This window comes from Myotis myotis, unplaced genomic scaffold (assembly GCF_014108235.1).
Source record: "Myotis myotis isolate mMyoMyo1 unplaced genomic scaffold, mMyoMyo1.p scaffold_m19_p_1, whole genome shotgun sequence".
Taxonomy (NCBI): domain Eukaryota; kingdom Metazoa; phylum Chordata; class Mammalia; order Chiroptera; family Vespertilionidae; genus Myotis; species Myotis myotis.
This window is the reverse complement of record NW_023416313.1, coordinates 195,788,084-195,802,825: the sequence shown is the minus strand read 5'-3', so window position 1 is coordinate 195,802,825 and position 14,742 is coordinate 195,788,084. Positions and strand designations below refer to the sequence as shown.

Genomic DNA, 14,742 nt, shown 5'->3' with positions numbered 1-14,742 from the left:
TTCTGGGTAAAAATAATTTTAGGTACACTGACGTAAGAGCAATCATTCACACATTAGTACCAACAACTCTGTTCTTGTTACACCTCATTCAGAAAAGCTTTAAGAAGGCTTAATAACACTAAAAGGGAGAGGGGGACAGTCCAGGGTGAGGGATTTAAATTCCTGAGACTTTTAGCTTATCTTGAGAATAATTTTTGCATTAAATTTTTATATTAATTTACTTTTATTAATAACTTTCAGTCAAATTCCAAAAGAAGTTTGCTCTTTTCAAGTTGATATCCTTAATGCTACCAAAAAAACGTAGTGAACTTTGTTATAGTAAAGCTTGTAAATAGTTTTAAAGAAAAGAACTGCTGTACTTCAGTTGTTTGTTTTTGAAAATTGATTTTAGAGAGAGATAGAGGAAGGGGGAAGATGGAGATGGAGGGAGGGAGGGGGAGAGAGAGAGAGAGCGAGAGAGAGAGAGAGAGAGAGAGAGAGAGAGAGAGAGAGAGAGAGAGAGAGAAGAGAGGCAAGAGATTTGTTGTTCCACATACTTTATGCATTCCTTGTTTCTTTAATGTGCCCTGAGCAGAGATCAAACCTGTAACCTTGGCTGATCAGTACGATGATCTAACCAACTGAGCTACCCAGCCAAGGTCAGTTTTTCTTGTTTTTATAACTGAAACTGGTGGTGGCTTTTGTTTGTTACTAGCTGCATTGCTGGTAGAACAAATGTATTACAGCCAGAAGCCAGGGGCTTAGGGCTGAGAACAGAAACTTCAAATGAGATTTAAAGGCTAGGACACAAAGTGTGCATGCAGTTCTCCAGGAAGGACGAGGAGTTAGGTGATGCAAAAATTGTATACTGAATTTTTAAAAATTTAGTCTGGCCCTGACCAGTATGGCTCAGTGGCGAGCATCAGCCTGTGGACTGAAGAGTCCCAGGTTCAATTCCGGTCAAGGGCATGTACCTTGGTTTCGGGCACATCCCCAGTAGGGGGTGTGCAGGAGGCAGCTGATCCATGTTTCTCTCTCATGGATGTTTCTAACTCTCTATCCCTCTCCCTATCTGTAAAAAATCAATAAAATATATTTTTTAAAAATAAAAATAAATAAATAAAATAAAAATTTAGTCTGAAAAAGTTTACCAGCTCACTTTAAATTAAAAAACCACCACACCAAGCACATTAGGCAATTCAAATATTCAGAGACTTTTATAGCTTAGCGAGATCTAATCTAGTCCAAAATCTTATTTCATATAAGGGCAAAGATCTATGGCTGTTATATAATGTATGAAAGGGTATAGTTAACTGGTAAGGTAGGTATTAGGATTCCTGACCACCCAGATGAGTACTAACCACCACTGTACAGTAGTTACTACATAGTCCTTGGTACTATGCAGTGTGCGCTTCGCAAAGAACACAAGGACGTTGCATGAATCCTTAATACAGGGCTTATTGCCCAGGTGCTCTTGCACCCGTGACTACCCCATCTGAACTGTATCTGTAATATGATTTTTAAAAAATACGTTATTTTTAGAGAGAGTGGAAGGGAGAGGGATAGAGAGATAGAAACATCAATGAGACAGAAACATCATCAATTGGCTGCTTCCTGCACGCCCCCTACTGGGAATTGAGCCAGGATATGTGCCCTGACTGGGAATTAAACTGGTGACCTCTTGGATCATGGGTCATCCCTCAATCACTAAACCACACCAGCTGGGCTGTACTATGATTTTATCCATATATTTACATCTAGTTTTATCCAGTAGACATGTTTCCTAAATTATACTTTTTACCAGGTGTACTGGTTAATAATTCGGATTTTGTAATCAAAGAAAACATGATAATTTCAAGAGAAACATCAAAAGTGCTTTATTCAAATAATGTCCATCGCTAGCTATACATTTTCCCCATCTTTCAGGTAATTTGTGGATACTGTCCCAATAGAACTTTTCTTATTTTGAGGCAAACCATTCAGAGACCCAATTTTCTACTTCTTTGTACATTTTGAAGTGCTGCTCAGAAAGTGTGTGTACCATTGATCGGAACAAGTGGTAATCTGAAGGAGCAAGGCTGGTGAATATGGCGGGTGGGTTAATACTTCCAAGGCAAGATCTTTTAACGTGTCTTTAACTGGTTTTGAAGTGTGTGATGGTGCGTCATCATGAAGCAAAATCACTTTGCTGTGTCTTCTGGCACATCCTGGTTGTTTTAAAATCAAAGCATGGTTCAAATTGGTTATTTGTTGTCGGTAGCGATCAGTATTAACGGTTTCACCAGGTTTTAGAAGCTCTTAATACACCACACCTTTCTGATCCCACCAAACGCAGAGCATTGTCTTCTTTCTGAAGCGATTTGGCCTTGCAGTCGATGTTGATGGTTGACCTGGATCAACCCATGATTTTGTGCATTTGGGATTCTTAAAATAAATCCACTTGTCATCGCCAGGCACAATTTGATGCAAAAAAGACTTTCTTTCATGCCACTGAAGCAACATTTTACTGATGACTTTTCGGTTTTCCATTTGTCTTTCATTCAGTTGATGTGGCACCCATTTTCCTTCCTTTAAAACCTTTCCCACTGCTTGTAAATGATCGGAAATTGTTTGCTGAGCAATGTTTAATCTTTCTGCAAGTTGTTTTTGAGTTTAACACACATCTTCAACCAATAATGCTTATAATGGTTGGTCTTCAAACTTTTTCGGTTGACCTGGATGTTCTTTATCTTTCACATCGAAACCATCACTTTTAAAGCGTTTAAACCAGCGTTCACAAGTATCTTGAGATGGAGCATGTTCACCATAAGCTTCCCGAAGTATACGATTACTTTCAGCAGCACTTTTCTTCAAAATAAAGTAATGAATTAAAACTTCCCGCAAACGCTCTTTTTTTTTGGCACGAAATTCGACATTTTTAAGCGTAAAAATATCTATGATGTTAACACCTTCAGCAAATTTGACATATGAAGTTTTGAAGCTTGCAAGCTATTTCAGTAAATTTCTCACTGACAAAACAAGGTTTCAGAAATACTTTTCCTTCACAGTTAAATATCTTAAATTGGAAAAAGTTTTGCTGGATGTTCTTTTGCCCTAACCTTAGTCAAATGATAATTTAGGGGTCTATAAATAAGCATATAAAGTGGGTAAAGTAACTTTAAAGGAATTTTGGAATTGATCCTGTCTGTAAGGCAAATAATCACTCTCTAATTTGTATCAGACTTACATTACCAAGGATGCCCCTGAGGACGATTTGCATAGCCTCAGTGAGTCTACAGCAGAGCCCAGCATCAGACTTAATTCAGCATGCTGGTCTCTGAACTACTAATTACCTCTGGATCTCAAAGGACCTTTAAATATGTATTTCCTTGTACCTATTTCTATGTCTTATCTCGTTGAATGTATGTACATGGATTTAATATGAGAGTTACAGGCTAGCTTTTTAAGAAGCCTGAAATGTAATGAAAGGATTCTCTCATGTTTATAAATCAGAGTATCAGAATGTATTGAATACCTACAATATTCCTAATATTGCACAGAGCATTGAGGTAGAGGGTAAAGAAGGATGGTATACAATAGAGCTAATTAAGATAAGGGATTAAATTTTAAACCAAGAAACAATCTGAGAATAATTAAGTACTAAACTATATTGAATAAAGTTCAGGAAGAGTTTAGGAAGAAAAAAGCACAAATTGTACTATAACAGTAGGTATTAGGAAGGATGTCGGATTTAAGTAAAGCCTTAATGAAGGAGTAGAAAAAAAGAGAAAGCAAAGGGAAAGAAAGGCATTTCGGTAATCTGTATAGGTATCCTATCTAATAAAAGAGAAACATGGTAATTGGCATATGACCGCTACCCTTCCCATTGGCTAATCAGCGAGATATGCAAATTAACTGCCAGCCAAGATGGCGGACGGCAGCCAGGCAGCTTGAAACTAACATGAGGCTTGCTTGCTTCAGTGACGGAGGACTCCAACATTCCCCACCTGCCTTGCCGGCCTCTGAGCTTGCAGTTTAAGAAACATTGTAACAAATATAGAAGCTAAACAAAACCCCAGAAACCTGCTTTCAGCGAGCCTGGGATCTCAGAGCTGGAGTTATACATTGTTTCGATTATAGAACCAAAACAAACCAGATACCTTCTTTCAGCAACAGAGGCCTCAGAGCTGGAGCCAGAGCTAAAGCTGGCCCAGAATAAAAAAGAAAAAGAAAAAAAGGAGCAGTTGGGAGCTTCAGTCAGCCTGAAAACAGCCCTCAGCCCCTCACCCACACTGGCCAGGCACCCCAGTGGGGACCCCGACCCTGAAGGGTGTGTGACCAGCTGCAAACAGCCATCATCCCCTCACCCAGACTGGCCAGTCACCCCAGTGGGGACCCCTACCCTGAAGGGTGTGTGACCAGCTGCAAACAGGCATCATCCCCTCACCCAGGCTAGCCAGGCACCCCAGTGGGGACCCCCACCCTGATCCAGGACACCCTTCAAGGCAAACCAGCCAGCCCCATCCATGCACCAGGCCTCTATTCTATATAGTAAAAGGGTAATATGCCTCCCAGCACTGGGATCAGCGCAGGCGAGAGGCCTCCCAGCACCGGGACCAGTGGAGCCGAGAGACCTCCCGGAACCGGGATCAGCGTGACAGGGGGCAGCGCCCAAACCCCCTGATCGCCCTGCGGCTCTGTGTGTGACAGGGGGCAGGGCCACAACCTCCCTATCCGCCCTGCTCTGTTCGTGACAGGAAGGCGCCCCAACCCCCTGATCAGCCCTGCTCTGTGCCTGATACGGGGGAACTCCCCAACCCCCTGATCGCCCTGCGGCTCTGTGTGTGACAGGGTGCGGTGCCTCAACCCCCTGATCAGCCCTGCTCTGTGTGTGACAGGGTGCGGCGCCCCAATCCCCCCACCCCCCCATGGGCCCTGCTCTGTGTGTGATGGGGTAGAGCCATAATCTCCCCATTGGCCCTGCCCTGAGTGTGAGAGTGGCGGCACCCCAACCACCTGATCGGCCCTGCTCTGTGGGTGATAGAGGGCGGCACCCCAACCCCCCCCCCCACGGGCCCTGTTCTGTGTGTGATGGGGTAGAGCCATAACCTCCCCATTGGCCCTGCCCTGAGTGTGACAGTGGTGGCGCCCCAACCCCCTGATTGGCCCTGCTCTGTGGGTGATAGAGGGCGGCGCCCCAACCCCCTGATCCGCCCTGGCGTGAGTGTGACAGGGGGCGGTGCCCCAACTCCCCTATCGGCCCTACTCTGTGACAGGGGGAGCTCCTCAACCCCCTGAATGGCCCTGCTCCGTGCATGACAGGGGGGAGCTCCCCAACCCCCTGATTGACCCTGCTCTGTGCGTGACAGGGTACAGAGTCCCAACCCCCCTGATGGGCCCTGCTCTGTGCATGACAGGGGGCAGCGCCCCAACCCCCTGATTGGCCCTGCTCTGTGCATGACAGGGTACGGAGCCCCAACCCCCTGATTGGCCCTGCTCTGTGCATGACAGGGTACGGAGCCCCAACCCCCCTGATGGGCCCTGCTCTGTGCATGACAGGGGGTGGCACCGCAACCTCCCATCAACCCTGCCTTGAGTGTGACGGGGCAGTGCCCCAACCCCCCAATCGGCCCTACCCTGAGCGTGACTGAGGGTGGCATCGCAACCTCCCAATCTGCCCTGCTCTGTGCATGACAGGGGAAGGTGCCCCAACTTCCCAATCGGCCCTGCTCTGAGCCCGACCAGGGGCTGCACCTAGGGATTGGGCCTGCCCTCTGCCACCCGGGAGCAGGCCTAAGCCAGCAGGTCGTTATCTCCCGAGGGGTCCCAGACTTCGAGAGGGCACAGGTCGGGCTGAGGGACGCCCCCTCCCCCCAAGTGCATAAATTTTTGTGCACCGGGCCTCTAGTCTGTGAATAACTGGGGAAAAGTACACAGCAGCATAAACAAAAGCTTGGAAATGTAATGGGAGGGAAGGCATAATTTGTTTTATTGCCTTACTATCAATGGGCCAGGCTCTAGTCTAAGCAAATGTCTGTGTGCATTTTCATATGTATTATAGACATGTATGTATGCATGTAAATATGTATATAATTTTATCATTTAATCCTAACAAACCCTACAAAGTAGGTAATGTTTCAAGACCTATTTTTCAGATAAAACAGAGGCACACAATATTATATAACCTTCCTAAGGCTACAGAAGACTTGGTGAGATTAGAACACAAGCAGTATGACTCTTCGACCTGAGATTATGGTCTTGACAATTTTGCCACCTATAAAAATAAGGTCAGCCCTGGCCACTGTGGCTCAGTTGGTTGAGTGTCAACCAGTGCACCAAAAGGTTGCCATTTCAATTCCCCATCAGGGCACATGCCCAGGTTTCGAGTTCAGTCCCGGTTGGGGTACTTACAGGAGGCAACCAATATTTTACTCATTCTCTCTCTCTCCCTTCTCTCTCAAATCAATAAAAAAAATCATATTAAAAAAAATAAGGTCACCTCAGTAAAATTCTTTCATAGAATACTATTTTCCAGGGCATACAGTCCAATTTTTAAACTTAACCAAACTTTTTAGGTTTTTCCCTAGAAATTTCTAGGAAGAACCAGTTTGTACAGGCTTCCAAAGATAAAAGGTTTCACTTCAAGACTCTTAAATGACAGACATGATCAAGTTTAGAAAATTTTGTTCACTTTTTAGAACACATTCTGGCTGGTTATTAGACTGTACTCTCGATAATTAGTACAGGAAGTTCTGAAATTATAATTGAGTTATGTTCTAAAACTTTATTTTTAAGCTAGTTATTTGAAGCTTGAAGCATATTGCCATAGAAACAATGCTATAAATGGTGGCTGAGTTCTATGCTCACACCCTAAAATCTTAAAAAAAATTTTTTTAAATATTTTTACTGATTTAGAGACAGAGGGAAAGGGACAGAAACATCAGTGGGGCTGCCTTCTGCATGCTTCCTACTGGGGATCAAGCCTGAAATACCAACACGTGCCTTGACCAGTAATCAAACCTGCGCTGCGACAGATGTTTAACCAACTGAGCCACACTGGCCAGGGCTCACACCCTAAAAGCTTTAAAACCTCTATGTAGCTAGCTGTATGTTGGCTGTAACAGTGCTAATGTATCACGTATATCATTAGTGATAATATAAGTACTGTACAGCAGTGCCTAACTGAACTCTCAAGGACAAGAGTGAGGCTTGCAGGCCTTTGTGTTCTCTGCACACTCTTCCCACATGGCTGGCATTGAATGCATGCTTGTTAAATGAAAGTATTAACTAAGAGCCCAGGAAGCAGACACCAATAGATCTGAATACCAGTTCTACCACTAAACGCCTTTTCCTTCCAAGCTTACTTTTCTCATCTATAAAATACAGATAATCATACTCCTCATAGGACTTGAATAAATTAGAGAAGACAAAATTCTGTTGTCTTTTCAACCCAATACAATTTTTCTTAAATATTATTGTCATCATTGTAAATACAGTTCATAGAATTTTATAAAGAGACAAAAAGTTCAACCTACTGCTTTATAGATGAGAAAACAAACTGAGCCCTAGCTGGTTTGGCTCAGTAGATAGAGCGTTGGCCTGTGGACTGAAGGGTCCCGGGTTTCCCGGGTTTGATTCTGGCCAAGGGCACATGCCCGGGTTGTGGGCTCGATCCCCAGTAGGGGGCATGCAGGAAGCAGCTGATCAATAATTCTCCCTCATCATTGATGTTTCTATCTGTCTCTCCCCTCTCCCTTCCTCTCTGAAATCAATAAAAAGAAAACAGAGGTCCTAAGAGGTTAAGTAATATGTTCAAAGTCACATCTAGTTTTAGTGGCTGGCAGGCTAGGACCTTGGTCTCCTTAATCCCAGTGTAGGGCTCTTCTTACTATTCCAACTGCAGCCCCCCAAGTACAGCATAACTGGCTGCCTGCTTTCTCCTCTGCATCAACCGTTTTACTGAAATATAGAGCTATTCAAATTTCCAAGGGTTGTTTGCACCTACAAAGTGACCTGAGACTGCTGCTTTTGGAGACTGTGGTTTGCTGGTCAGTGTTTTTCTGTCTCCTTGCTTGTCAAGCCAACAGCTGTCTCTTCTAAAAGGTGTGAACTCTTGTTGCCCACCATTTCAATCTGTTATGGGTCATAAAATTAAGACAAAAACTCATCGAAACAATCTATGTAAATAATTTTCTATGAGGACCTAGGGAAGTGCGCTATGAGTAATATAAGGTTTTAATTCCTGCATTTTGTTTCACCTATTTTTAATTGTAGATAAGCAACAAATTGCCTTACTCTTTTGCTTTCAGCCCAGGGCTCCTGATACACTTGTAAGTGAGGTGTTTCTGTAGTTCAGCTGCATTACAGCTCTAGGAAATTAATCCACACAGAAATCAAAGGGAACAGAGTGGCTTCTGGAATATTCCTCTCTCCCCCAAGGGTGGAGTAGGAAAAGTATTTAATCCAAATAGTCTCTATTTTGATCGGTTCATCCTAAAGAGGCAACATGGCATCTTCTGACCACCAGAGGGCATTGTGTGAATAGTAAGCTTCTCAGCAAAAAAAAACACAGCTTGACCAGAAAGTCCCTTTTTGCACGTGGCATTCATATTCTTAGAGTTCGTTCTGTGGATTTTCTATTCCAAGTATTCACTCTGTGCCTGTGACTGCTCCTCCACCTGTATTCTCTATCTTAGCTGGCAACATTATGCACTAATCATGCAGACTACTTGGAAGTCACCTGGGACTGCTCACTCATAATTACTAGGGAAGTCTTGCCCATTTTTCTCACTAAATATTTATCTATTCTGCCCCTTTATTCCATCACTACCTTACCTGAACTCCACAGGCCTCTATCATCACTCCCGAGTTATTACAACGGGCTCCTTTACTGACCCCTCACCCTCAGACAACTCATGAAGAAAATAAGACCATACCATTCTTCTGCTTAAACACCTCAAGAGTTCCCTTCACATGTCCTCAGGCTGAAGTACAAGCTCCTTAGCTAGGCACACAACGCCCTCCCCATCCACCCATCTAGTCTTGTTTGGCTATTTCCTGCTTCAAACTTCATGTTCAAACAGCATAAAACTGCTTGTCTACCCAGCACCCCCCATTTCTTCATGTATTTTTTTTTACCTCCATTTTTAGTCATACTGATTGGTTCTTCTGCCTCCCATGTATCATTTAATAATCAGTTTACCACCTCCTCCAGAAAGCCTTCTGTAACAACTCCTTCTCCCACTATTTTAGGTTTTGATATTACTGTGTATTATCTCATTTTGCACTTATTACACTTTATTTTTTAATCATCAGAACAGCAACATGAAGTGGATGTTAAAGCACAGACTAGCCAGACTGGGTTCAAATTCTGGTTCTGCCACTTGTTAGTATGGCCCTCGCAGGTTATTTAACCAACGTGTTCCTCAATTCTTTTTTTTTTTTTTTAATGTTTTTATTGAGTTCAGAGAGACAGACAGAAACATCAATAATGACAGAGTATCACTGATCAGCTGCCTTCTGCACGCTCCCCATTGGGGATCAAACCCACAACCCGAACATGTGGCCTGACTAGGAATAGAACCAGGGACTTCTTAGTTCATGGGTCGATGCTCAGCCACTGAGCCACAATTCTTATTTGAGAATGGGAATGGGAATCTTTTCTACCATTTAGACTTATCATAAGACAGTGCCTGTCACAGATTAAATCAAGGGTCCTCAAACTGCGGCCCGCGGGCCACATGCGGCCTGCCGAAAACATTTTTTACTTCAAAATAAGATATGTGCAGTGTGCATAGGAATTTGTTCATAGTTTTTTTTTAAACTATATTCCGGCCCTCCAACAGTCTGAGGGACAGTGAACTGGCTTCCTGTTTAAAAAGTTTGAGGGCCCCTGGATTAAATGGTAAATAAGAATCAGCTACCAAAATTCCCTGTATTGGTGTCCCCTCTAGATTATGAGCAACTTAAAGGCAAAGACTTTGGCTTATTTCTCTGCAACATAACATGTATTCAGTAAAGGCTGCTGAATGAGTAACTGGTGAGGCAGCTCTCTGATGATGGGAAGGCCTACCCTGTTTCCTTTTCAGCAGATCCACACATATTTTTAAATTGTGTTGGTTCTAATTTCATAGCTGATATTTTAAGTATATTTTTATTGATTTCAGAGAAGAAGGGAGAGGGAGAGAGAGATGGAAACATCAGTGATGAGATAGAATCATTGATAAGCTGCCTTCTGCATGCCCGAAATCCGAGTGTGTGCCCTGACCGGGAATCAAACCGTGTCCTCCTGGTTCATAGGTTGAGGCTCAACCACTGAGCCATGCCAGCTGAGCTAGCTCATATTTTAAATGTCTAACTCTAACCAAAATCCTAAAAACTTTCACACTTTTATGTACCTGAAAGTCAATAAGCCTGACTGAGGTGGCTCAGTTAGTTGAGCATAGTCCCATGCACCAAAAGGTTACCAGTTCGATTTCTCTCTCAGTTCCTCTCTAAAAATCAATAAAAATACATATTTTAAAAAGTCAATGAAATGAAACCAATAGAGTATCATAAAAAGTGTGTTCATTCTAAGAAGCTTAACTCATTTTTTAATCCTTAAATCTTTTTAAGATCCCCCTCATCCTTACAGCACCTAACACAGTATCATGCTTTCATACATGCTATTCCCTTTGCTTAGAGCTTTTTCTATGTCCAGCTCATTGTCAGACACCTCTCTTCTGTGCTTCTAAAACAGCCTGTACCCACAACTATAGGGAGACAAATCATCTATCATTCAAACTGGGATGCTATATCCATCACCACACTGATAACAGGGGATTATAATTATGTGGCTCCCCTGCTTTGCTGCAAGCTCCTTGAGATCAGGGCACTGTTTTAGTCATCACTGTATCCCTCCCTGAGCCTGATATTTGGTTGATATTTGATCAGTTTTTGAATAAATAAATGTTAAAGTAGATAAATTTTGCTTATCTTTTTTTTTTTTTTTTGCACTATTTCAATCATGGCAACTTTTATGTAAAGGGTCAGGCAAAAATAGGTTTACAGTTGTGAGTTTGTGAAACAGAGTTTACTTATATTATTATTTACTAGTGGCCCGGTGCACAGGGTCCGGCCGGCCCGCCCTGATGGGGTCCATTGGGGTTGGGCCAGCGGGGGGGGGGGGGGGGGGAGGGCGGGCAATGGGAGGTTGCGGGGGGGGGGGGCAATGGGAGGTTGCGGGGGGGGGGGCAATGGGAGGTTGCGGGGGGCTGATTGGGGCCCCGATCTGGCTGGTTGGCCACCATAGTGTGCATCATAGCAACTGGTCGTTCCGTCGTTCGACTTTTATATATATTGATTATTGTATTATTCTCCCATACTAACAACTATAAACCTACCTTTTTACAGTGGCCAAAAACTTACAAAGCAATTTCCCATGCATTATACAACTGATTCTCACACAAACCCTGAGGTGGGTATTTTTATTAACTTCATTTTGTAAATAGGAAACAGGTTCAGTGGCTGATATCAAATGCTCATATTATAAGATGTGGCTCAAACTCTTTTTTAAATCTGAGCCCTAAGTCTCAGTTTTTATAAACTAGACAACACTCTGGCAATGACAGTGAACTCCAGTGTCCCTTTGGAATGAACATTCTAAGCCTTGCAGTCACCCCATTCTCAAAGTGCCCCGTATGGCAAGTAGAATGCCCTGCCTCTTCCCTACCTCCTCTTCCATCTGCTGACTCCAAGCCCTCCTGTAACACTAAAGAATTAAAGTGGGGATGGAGCGCTTCAGTTTTCTCTAAAAAGGATTACATACATCTTGGACAATGAATAGAAAACCTGGTTGGTGATTTAATTCTTTAATTTCCCAATTTTGTTTCTGAAAATTATTTTAAACTCATAGTAGTGTAAAAAAAAACATGCATGTCTCCAACACACTCAAATAACGATGTTGTGACTCAATGTGTATGCACTATTTTGTTTTCAGAACATCATCTTCGTCACAGCTGCTCCTTCTTAAACATACCAGGCTAAGTAACATGTGACTCTGTACTTGCACTAAGATCACTTGTAGTTACCATGCAAGCCACAATATATAGTTAGCAATCTATCTTATATATGTACCATCTCCTTCCATGCCACATCTGAAACCACCGTCATTAATCCCCTTCTTTCCTCTAATTTCCTTTCCTTCATGTTTGGCATGCTACCTCTGAATAGAGGAACCCCTCATCCCACAGCAGCACAGGAGATCTTGGCAGTAGTCTTCATGGCAAGTATACCCACTCCTTCCCAACTTATAAATTATGAAATGCCCTACAATGTGAGGGTTTGGTTTTGTTTTAATGAGTTTGGCTGGCATAAATCAATCCGTGAGCAGCTGGACATCAACATTACTATTAAAGTGTGAGAACTAACACTAGCCCACCATGGTACAGTAAGCACTTCATAAGGACAGACCTAAAATAGAAGCCCTGTTATATTTAAACTCGCATGCTTGTTACTTAATTACAGAATTTCAAATCAGCCCAATGCAAAACATTTCCTTTTCCTCTACCTGGTCAATTCTCACCAATGTGAGTAGTGAACAGAGAACATGAGCCCATGAATCATCTGACAGGCCATCCCTAGGCAGGATGAGGCATATACAGCAGCACAGTTATGATCGAATCTTGTTTCCTCTCATTTTAAACAAGGAATTGACTATTAACAGTGATTATGTCTGGGAGGTGGGAGTCAGAATGATTTTTATATTTTATGTACTTCAATGTAGGTTGAATTCTCACAAAGAGCATGGATTTTATAATAAAGTATTTCCATTTTTTTAATTAAAAATTTTTTTTTACTGCATTCAGAGAGGGAGAGAGAGATGTAAACATCAATGATAAGAGAGTTGTTTGGCCGCTTCCTACATCAAGCCCACAACCCGGGCATGTGCCCTGACCAGGGTATCGAACCGTGACCTCCCCATTCATAGATCCAGCCTCAACCACTGAGCCACACCAGCCAGGCAAAGCACTTCCATTTTGAGAGAAAAAAAAGGGACACGAATCACTTTTAATTTGGTTCATATAAGAATATTAGAATAAACCTGGCTGGAGGGGCTCAGTTGGTTGCAGTGTCATCCGTACACTCTCACATCGGATGTCTCTCTCTCTACTCTCTCTCTAAAATCAATAAAAGCATGTGGAGTGTGGATTTAAAAATTTTTAAGAGTATTAGAATAAATAATATTAATATTTTATGGTAAGGGATATTAGCACAAGAAGAAAATATCAGGAGAAAACATCCTATAGAGATCAGAGTGACCTCTCAAGCAAATGTTTTTCAACTATACCTCGATTTTTGGGGAAGACAACAGATTGTAGCTCAAAAATAAAAATCTATGGAACACTTTCTGCATTTTATCCCAAATGGTTTCCTCCCCATTTTGAGCCAGAAGGTTAATAGCAAAGGCTTAGCACTTTTCCTGGCTGGAGGAGAGGCCTGAAGGCAGGCACTTCTGTTCTCCTACCCATTAGAATGGGAAATGGTGCTAAGTACAAAAGTATAGTGGTGTTAACGCAAAATCAAAACACAAGGTCCAGAGCAAGTGGCTGAGGCTGTGTTCATGCCCTGGGAAGGTCCTGGTTTAACATTGTTTCTGTTTTCCCGGACAATGATGCCCCAGCCCCCACCCCAAGGTAGGCCACTACATAGGAGTGGGAAGAATTGAAAGGCTTCAGGAGGACTGCTCAACCCGTTATTCTATGAGATGAAAATTTGGTCATAACAGACAAATGTGCTTTTAAAATAAATATAAGATGTTATCTGGCCGAAACCGGTTTGGCTCAGTGGATAGAGCGTCAGCCTGCGGACTGAAAGGTCCCAGGTTCGATTCCGGTCAAGGGCATGTACCTGGGTTGCGGGCGCATCCCCGGTGGGGAGTGTGCAGGAGGCAGCTGGTCGATGTTTCTCATCGATGTTTCTAACTCTCTATCTCTCTCCCTTCCTCTCTGTAAAAACTCAATAAAATATATTTAAAAAAAAAAAAAAGATGTTATCTGAAGGCTCTACTGCGAACTATCCTTATCAATCTTTGGAGGAGCATTTCTTTGCCACTATGCTTTAACTTTATTTAAGATGATGACGCTCCCATCTGGCTCCCAAAGCCATTCAGTTATTATTGAGACTTTATCAGGTATCCAGCAAGTGATGTGGAGGAAAGTTTTGAGGTTCTGCTGGCCAGTCCTCAGTCAAGCTCCATCACTCTGTATCCCAATTCTTCCCATCATACCCATCCAGCTGCAATGACAGAGTTTCACAGACTCTAAATGCACTGTTTCAAATGAGAAGGCAGTGATTGCTTTGAAATTATAAGAACTGCATCCTTCTCCGAATCTGCTCCAGAATGGCCTGAACTTTCAGCGCAAGAAACTGATTCTAGGTCTCCCCAAAAAGCCTGGACCCACCCTTGGGTGTGTGTCAAAGGGAAATCTGTTCCTGGAACAGTTGTCCTGCCGTGATGCACGCTGCAGGTGGGAATACACGTGGACCAGGGGAGACCGTGCAGGTACCGACCGCGCGGGTGGAGGGATATTATTACACACACACCGATCTCCTACCGCCTCCAGCAAACATCAGGGGCTTTCACCGACAGCTCCCGACGCTCCTCACCCGGGAAATGTCATGTCAACCTCCCCGATCACATGCAGACAGATGCGTGGTTAGATAGAACGGGAGAGTGGGAGGCGGCTGAGCTCAGATCCAGCCTACACGCCTCAGCGGCGACGACTCCGCTCCCCACCCCGCGCC

General features: G+C 43.2%; 1 protein-coding gene across 3 annotated transcripts in view; it reads right to left on the bottom strand.

Annotated features, from left to right (window-relative positions):
- Window positions 1-14,742, bottom strand: part of ZBTB1 (zinc finger and BTB domain containing 1) — a 31,358-nt gene that overhangs the window by 15,815 nt on the left and 801 nt on the right. The gene's annotated exons all lie outside the window — the stretch shown is intronic.